The sequence below is a fragment of the Macaca fascicularis genome, chromosome 14 (assembly GCF_037993035.2).
Source record: "Macaca fascicularis isolate 582-1 chromosome 14, T2T-MFA8v1.1".
NCBI lineage: Eukaryota > Metazoa > Chordata > Mammalia > Primates > Cercopithecidae > Macaca > Macaca fascicularis.
The window spans coordinates 26,482,534-26,491,115 of NC_088388.1; the positions used below are offsets into that span (position 1 = coordinate 26,482,534).

At 41.2% G+C, this 8,582-nt stretch overlaps 1 non-coding gene across 1 annotated transcript; it reads right to left on the reverse strand.

Moving 5' to 3' along the window:
• Positions 1 to 8,279: 8,279 nt before the first annotated feature.
• On the reverse strand, positions 8,280 to 8,382 carry LOC123568896 (U6 spliceosomal RNA). Its single transcript, XR_006692453.2, has one exon. It is a non-coding gene; the product is annotated as a U6 spliceosomal RNA (small nuclear RNA).
• Between the last annotated feature and the right edge of the window lie 200 nt (positions 8,383 to 8,582).

Sequence of the window (8,582 nt, forward strand, 5' to 3'; positions counted from 1 at the left end):
TGTCACACAGGCTCTAGTGCGGTGGTATGATCTTGGCTCAGTGCAACCTCCACCTCCCAGGTTTAAACAATTCTCCTGCCTCAGTTTCCTGAGCAGCTGAGATTACAGTTATGTGCCACCGTGCCCAGCTAATTTTTGTATTTTTAGGAGAGATAGTGTTTCACCATGTTGGCCAGGCTGGCCTTTAACTCCTGATCTCCAGTGATCCACCTGCCTTGGCCTCCCAAAGTGCTGGGATTATAGGCATGAGTCATCGTACCTGGGCACCCACCACACCCAGCCTCATTTGGTTGTTTTGATTGTATAAAATTTGAGAATAAAAATTAGAGAAGGAGATGAATTTTATATGTTATTTTACATGCGTCTATTAATTTATTTGACCTCATGCTGCCATGCTTTAAGAAACCTGCTTGATTAACCTGATCACCATATCTGGGAACACTATGTAGATTCAAATCCCATAGGCTGAAAGATTTTTTTTCTCTTGAGACAGAGTCTCACTCTGTCGCCCATACTGGAGTGTAGTGGCACAATCTCAGCTCAGTGCAACCTCTGCCTGCCGGATTCAAGTAATTCTCCTGCCTCAGCCTCCTGAGTAGTTGGTATTACAGATGTGTGCCACCATGCCCGGCTAATTTTGTATTTTTAGCAGAGATGGGGTTTCACCATGTTGATCAGGCTGGTCTTGAACTCCCGACCTCAGGTGATCCGCCTGTCTCGGCCTCCCAAAGTGCTGAGATTACAGGTGTGAGCCACCATGCCTGGCCAGGCTGAAAGATTTAAACCAATTAATCTTTCTGAGGCTTCCTTTCCTCAATATAAAATGGGAAGATTAATATCTTACCTGTTTGAAGGCCACTGGCTGTCTCTTGATGAATGGCATACACATTATCTACTTTATTCAATAGTAACCTGATAAAGAGATGGTTAAAGCCTGACATAATTCAATAATTTAGTTAGCTGGATTTCTACACCTAATAATTTAATAATAGCAATGATTTGTGATTTGTTTTAACAAAAATGTTATTAGATCAATATTGAGGTTGTAGTGGAAGTGTGCATGAATCACAGGTAGAGTTCAGCTAAGTCTCAATGGCAAACATTTCTTACATAGTATATTTCAATTTTTAAGAATGACTTTCTTACCTCAGTTCTTGCATTGGTTTTTATTAATCAAATATTCTTGCATGCATTTCACTTAATCTACATAGTCCCTAGAAAACAACATGAATTAGGTTTCAATAAAACCTTTACATGAGGTTAATATAACCCTGATAATAAAACCCTGTGTTAGTCCATTGTGCATTGCGATAAAGGACTACCTTAGTAATTTATAAAGAAAACAGGTTTATTTGGCTCATGGATCTGTAGGCTGTACAAGCAAGGCACCAGCATCTGTTTGGCTTCTGGTGAAGCCTCAGGAAGCTTGTACTCATGGCAGAAGAGAAAGAGGGAGCAGGTATATCACACAGTGAGAAAAGAATCAAGAGAGAGAAAAGGTTCCAAGCTCTTTAAACAACTAATTCTTGCATGAACAAATAGAGAACTTATTCATTACCATGAGGCCAGAATCAAGATATTCATGAGGGATCTCCCCCATTGATTTAAACACTTCCTACTGTCATGGGATATTTAGGGTGTTGATTTTCTGGTCAGAAACCTCTGTTGCTGGTGGTGTCTTTGCTCAAGTTCTGTTCTGTGTCCAGGAAGAATGAGGTATGCAGACAAATGGAGGGTGAAAAAGATGAAGGGGAGCTTTACTGAGTGTTAGAAAAGCTCAGAGGAGACCTGCAGTGGGCAGCTCCTCTCTGTAGGCGGGTGGTCCTCTTGAGTGTTCAGCTCTCAGCAGAGAGGAGACCCTGGAATAGGTTCTCCTCTCTGCAGCTGGTTGTCCCGAAGTTGAAGTCTCTGCAGGTCTCTGAAGCTCTCAGCAAAGGGTAGCTCGTCTCTGCAAGTCTCTGAATCTCTCAGTGGAGACGGTAGCTCCTCTCTGCAGCTGGTCATCCCATCATCTTCTGCTATTAGTAGAGAGGGTAGCTCCTCTCTGCAGCTGATAGTCCTATCATCTCTCTGTCCTCTGTCCTGCTCTGGCTGAGTCCAGGGCTTTTATGGACCTTAGAGGGGAGGAAGGGCACGCCAATTTGCCCATGGGTGGCATTGGGACAGTCTGGAAATGGCACCACAAGTCTCCACTCAAGTAGCCAGGACTGGCAGCCAGGCCACCAGCCTTCAGTCCCTCCCTGGCATGAAGGTGAGGCATTACTGGGGACCTGCCCCCTTCTGTCCAGGAGCCTGTCTGCCTCGGGGCTGTCCATGGGCCCAGAGTGCTGGCACTAAGGGGCACCTGCAGGCTAGCACTGAGCCGCCCTCAGCCCCCTCTCAGTTTCCCCTCTCATGCTCATGGGCACCTCAATTCTGGAGGGGGAAAGGTAGCAGGGCAGTGCCCCAAGCACATGCATACCCAGCCAGGCAGTGACAGTGCCTGGGCTCAGCCCCAGTCAGAGCCAGTATCTGGAGTGGAGAGAGACCAGGCAGTAGGAGCAGACAAATCTGAGCCTGCTGGGAGTGTTGAGGGGGCTTCCTGGGCCTCTGAGGGTGCAGAGATGCCCAAGTCCTGTGCCTGAAAGAGCAGCTGCAGTTGCACCTGCAGAGCTCCCTCCCCACCAAGTTGAAAGGGTGGGACTCCTGCTTGTCCCCAGATCCTGCCTGCTCCATGGAATGGGAGGCCCAGGTCTGCAGCCATGGATCTGCTGGCTGCAGCTGCATCTGGGAGGGCAGGGATCCTTCCTGCTCCAGGCCCCACCAAGAGCACAGGGAGAGCTGCCCACAATTTGGGTAGCTGCAGCCCCGCCCAGAGGGTGGAGCTCCTGCCTGCTTCATAGACCAGGAAGCCTTGGTCTACAGCTGTGGTTTGGGTAGCTAGAGAGGCAGCTGGAGACCTCCCGCCCCAGCTCAGGAGGGATGGGGCTCCCACTTGCCCTTGGCTCCTGTGGGCCTTATGGAGCAAGCAGCCCCTGGAAGCCTCCCCGCTGCAGCCATCTGATGGCAGTGGCTGCTGCCATTGCCACTACATCTGCCTCCAAATTGGAGGTCACGTTTCAACTTTAGATTGTAGGGGGCACACATCCAAATCATATCAAGCCCTTTTCCTTTATTAAACTGTATATAAATCCTGACACCAATTATCACCTTGTTATTAGTATCACATAGAACTTTCCTCTAAAGAACATATAGTATTATTTGATACAGATATCATTAATTCAAAAAGAATTTTTAAATTGTACTGTTTTTACTTAAATATATAAAGTTAATAAACAGAAATATTTCTAGCAACTTTTAACCAATTTCAAAAAGCTTCAAATATTTTTGGAATTGATTAGAAGATATTTTCTTAGACATATTTTCCATATTATACCTCTTCTGTTTCTGCTTCATCATGGTCTTTGTACCATCAAGCTCATCTCATATATATATACCTACTTATCAGCAAAATCAAACCAGTTGACCAAAACTGATTATCAGCTTTTCAGCAATCATACATTTATAGAAGTAATGTGTACATTGTCTTCATTAACAGATTTTTTAACCTTTTTTGAAATTTTTAATTCTAATATGATATATGTGCTTGATCTCACCTGCATACTTCAACTATTGAGGGTATCCTTTTTTTCTCTCTTTAAAAGAGTATTAATTGGATTTATGCCACTCATTTTACTCTATCCTTCTTGGTCCTGCTTTATCTTCCTTGACTCTGGACAGGTATTGGTCTTAACTGTTGCTCCCTGTACATTCTGTAGGGTTTGACCATTTCCTCTTAAGCATGTGAGTTTACTACTCAATGTTCTAGTAATCTACTTCTAGAATATTAGCTTAGATCTATTATGCTTTTGTTCTTAAGCAGGGAATTGGATTAATACATAGTGGTTTAACAAATAAACCAACATCATTCTGCCTATTTATTGTTTTATCCAAATGCAAGCTTTTATCTACTTGTTCCTTATGTCTGGACACAGCATTATCCATTGCCCTGAAACTGGCAGAAATAAATGGTTAGTAATTCTTTCTTACCATATTAAGAAAAGCAGATTTATAGTTATTAAAATTAGCTTTTGATTCACATTCTTTAATGTACCAAATCAACTTGTATTTATATTGTTATGCTCCTATATTTCCTTCTGTTCTCTAACTCTTTTCTATTTATATTTCAGAAGGGAAAATAACAGTTCTACTGAAAGCTGCTGTAGCAGGTTATGATTTGCAATAGACACAGATGCCATAAAGCATAACTTTGGGCAGTGCAGTCCACTGGTAGAGCTGTAGAAGGTTGGACTTTTTAAAAACTAGAGGCAAGTGACTGTGACTCAACCTTACTTTATGAGCATCTGAACCATTTGATATTTGGTTCAAAAGGGGAAATTATCAAGACTAGGAAAAGATATGTTAAACAGCTGTTTACACAGAAGTTTCAATGAGTTTAATACTTTTAAGTATCTTAGATTCCTTTCAGATAAAAATTAACAAATATAGCTCTACAAGAATCTCATGCAAGTTTACCATGGTGCAAAAAGATTTCTTTAGCTGATATCAACTAGTCGCTTTCTGTGTAGGGTTCTAAGTGCTTTAGATGATTTATGCTCTTTAATTTTATTCTAAAACTTTTTTTAAAAAAATGCAATTTTGTTAATCTTAGTTCTCAGGTTGTACATTAAATTTCTAGATTTGGTCATTGATATGGTTTGACTTTGTATACCCACCCGAATCTCATCTTGTGGCTTCCATAATTCCTACATATTGTGGGAGGGACTTGGTGGAGGATTATTGAATCATGGGGGTGGGTTTTTCTCATGCTGTTCTCATGGTAATGAATGGGTCTCATGAGATATGGTGATGTTAAAAGAGCGAGGTTCTCTGCATAGCTCTCTTTTTGCCTGCAGACATCCACGTAAGATGTGACTTGCTCCTCCTCGCCTTCCACCCTGATTGTGAGGCCTCCCCATCCACATGTAACTGTGAGTCCAATTAAACCTCTTTCTTTTGTAAATTGCCTAGTCTTATGTATGTCTTTATAAGTAGTGTGAAAACAGACTAATACAGTAAATTGGTGTCAGGAGAGTGGGCATTGCTGAAAAGATACCTGAAAATGTGGAATTGCCTTTGGAATTGGGTAACAGGCAGAGGGTGGAACAGTTTGGAGGGCTCAGAAGAAGACAAGGAAATGTAGGAAAGTTTGGAACTTCCTAGAGACTTGTTGAATGTCTTTGACAAAAATGCTGATAGTGATATGAATAATAAGGTCCAGGCTGAGGTGATCTCAGATGGAGATGAGAAACTTGTTGGGAGCTGGGGCAAAAGTGACTCTTGTTATGTTGTAGCAAAGAGACTAGTGGCATTTTGTGCCTGCCCTAGAGATTTGTGGAACTTTGAACTTCAGAGAGATGATTTAGAGTATCTGGTGGAAGAAATTTCTAAGCAGCAAAGCATTCAAGAAGTGACTTGGGTGCTGTTAAAGGCATTCAGTTTTAAAAGTGAAACACAACATAAAAGTTTGGAAAATTTGTGGCCTGACAATGCAATAGAAAAGAAAATACCATTTTCTGAGGAGAAATTCATGCCAGCTACAGAAATCTGAGTAAGTAACAAGGAACTGAATGTTAATTCCCAAGACAATGGGGAAAATTTCTCCAGAGCATGTCATTGGTCTTCACAGAAGTCTCTCCCATCACAGGCCCAAAGGCCTACAAGAATAAATGTGGTTTTGTGGGTCAGGCCCAGGGTCCCCGTGTTGTGTGCAACTTAGGAACTTGGTGCCCTGCATCTCAGCCATTCCAGCTATGGCTGAAAGGGGCCAATGTAGAGTTTAGGCCATGGCTTAAGAGGGTGCAAGTCTCAAGCCTTGGCATTTCCACATGGTGCTGAGCCTGCAGGTGCAGAGAAGTCAAGAATTCTGGTTTGTGAATCTCTGTTTCAATTTCAGAAGACGTATGGAAATGCCTGGATGCCCAGGCAGATGTTTGCTGTAGGGACAGGGCCCTAATGGAGAACCTCTGCTAGGGCAGTACAGAAGGAAAATGTGGGGTGGGAGCCCCCACACAGAGTTCCTACTGGAGGACCACCTAATGGAGCTGTGAGAAAAGGACCACTGTCTTCCAGACCCCAGAATGGTAGATCCACCAACAGCTTGCACCATGAGCCTAGAAAAGCCACCGACACTCAATGCCAGCCCGTGAAGGCAACCGGTAGGGAGGCTGTACCCTGCAAAGTCACAGAGGTGGAGCTGCCGAAAACCATGAGAACTCACCTGTTGCTTCAGTGTGATCCGTATGTGAGACATGGAGTCAAAGGAGATCACTTTGGAGCTTCAAGATTGTACTGCCTTTTTGGATTCTGGAGTTGCATGGGGCCTGCAGCCCCTTTGTTTTGGTCAATTTCTTCCATTTGGAATGGCTGTATTTATCCAATTCCTGTAACCCCATTGTATCTAGGAAGTAACTGACTTGTTTTTTATTTTACAGGCTCATAGGTGGAAGGGACTTGTCTTTTCCCAGATGAGACTATAAACTGTAGACTTTTGAGTTAATGCTGAAAATGAGTTGAGACTTTGGGGGACTGCTGGAAAGGCATGATTGGTTTTGAAATGTGAAGATGTGAGATTTGGGAAGGGCTGGGGTGGAATGATATAGTTTGACTCTGTGTCCCACCCAAATCTCATCTTGTAGTTCCTATAATTTCCACATGTTGTGGGAGGGATTTGGTGGAGAATTACTGAATTATGGGAGTGGGTCTTTCCTGGGCTGTTCTCGTGATAGTGAATGGATCTCACGAGATCTGATGGTGTGAAAAATGGGTTTCTCTGCACAAGCCCTCTTTTTACCTGCCACCATCAATGTAAGCTGTGACTTGCTCCTCCTTGCCTTCTGCCATGATTGTGAGGCCTCCCCATTCACATGGAACTGTGAGTCCAATGAAATATTTTTCTTTTGTAAATTGCCCAGTCTCGAGTATGTCTTTATCAGCAGCATGAAAACAGGCTACTACTCTACATTTCCTATACATCTGTTACTCTGTGTTATTTGACATATATCTCCCTATTTCCTTCCTATCCCCTTCACTTGTGGTAACCACTGCTTCATCATCCTTGCATATTTGAGCTCTTTTTATTTAAAAAAAAAAAAATTCTCATGTAAGTAAGATTATGCAATGATTTTCTTCCTCTGTCTGGCTTATTTCACTTAGCATAATGTCTTCTATGGTAGTTCCATTCATATCGTGGACCTTCTTTTTAGGGGTGATTATTTCTGTGTGTGTGTGTGTGTTGTGTGTGTGTGTTTATGTGTGTGTCTGTGACATTTCTTTACCCATTTGTGTGTCTATGGGTATTTATATTGTTTACATGTCTTGCTATTGTAAATAATCCTGCAATCAACATGAGAGTACAGATATATTTGCAAGGTGTCTATCTTATCTCTTATTTGTATGTATTCAGAAAAGGAATTGCCAGGTCATATAGTAGTTTTATTTTCAACTTCTTTAGGAACCTTCATACTGCTTTCCATCATGGCTATAGGAAACTACATTCCCATCAACAGTGTACCAGGGTTCCCTTATCTCCACACCCTTGCCAACATTTACCTTTTTTGTTTTTAATTAATAGCCATCTTTATGGGTATGAGATGATGTCTCATAATGGTTTAATGTGCATTTTCCTGGTGATTACTTATGTTGAGAACATTTTACATCTTTTTATATTTTGTATTTTAAAACTTATTGTAGCTATAGTTATTTTTGACTATAACTGTAGCTGTAGGTATATTATTTTGACTTTTAACCTTTGTACTGGAGATTTAAAAAATTAACACATCATCGTTAGAGTAATAGAGTATTTTGAATTTGATTATGAATTTGCCTCAACTAATTGGTTTATACTTTTTTATGTTTTAATGATAGTAATTATCCCTTTTTTTCAGTTGAACCTTTACCTTAAGCATTTATTGTAAGTCCAGTCTAATGATGATAAATTACGTCAGCCTTTGTTTCTCTGGGACAGGGTTTCTCTTTTATTTCTGAATGCATTGCTGGGTATAGTATTTAGGGTTGATATGAGTTTTATGCATTTATTTTTTCCCAATACTTTGAATATATCAACCCATTCCCCATGGTCTGTGATTTTTTTTTCTGCAAAATCCTCTCATAGTCTAATAGAGGTTCCCTCACAGGTGACTTGAAGCTTTTATCTTGCTCTTTTTAGAATTCTCTCCTTGTCTCTGCCTTTTTTCAATTTGCAAAACATAGAATATTTCATAAATTTGTGTGTTGTTATTGCATAGGGATGATGCAAATCTTCTCTGTATTACCACAATTTTAGTATATGTGCTACTAAAGTAAGTAATAACTCTAACACTCTATAAGGCAGTGATTTGTATCTGGATTTACATATCAGAGATTTAATGCTTACAGAGGATAACTGACCCTAGACCACTCAGATAATAAATTATAGAGCCAGAATTTTGACTCATGCGTTCCTGATATCAAAACTTATACTCTTACTTGCATTACTAGACTGCCTATTAAAGAACTCTTTCCCT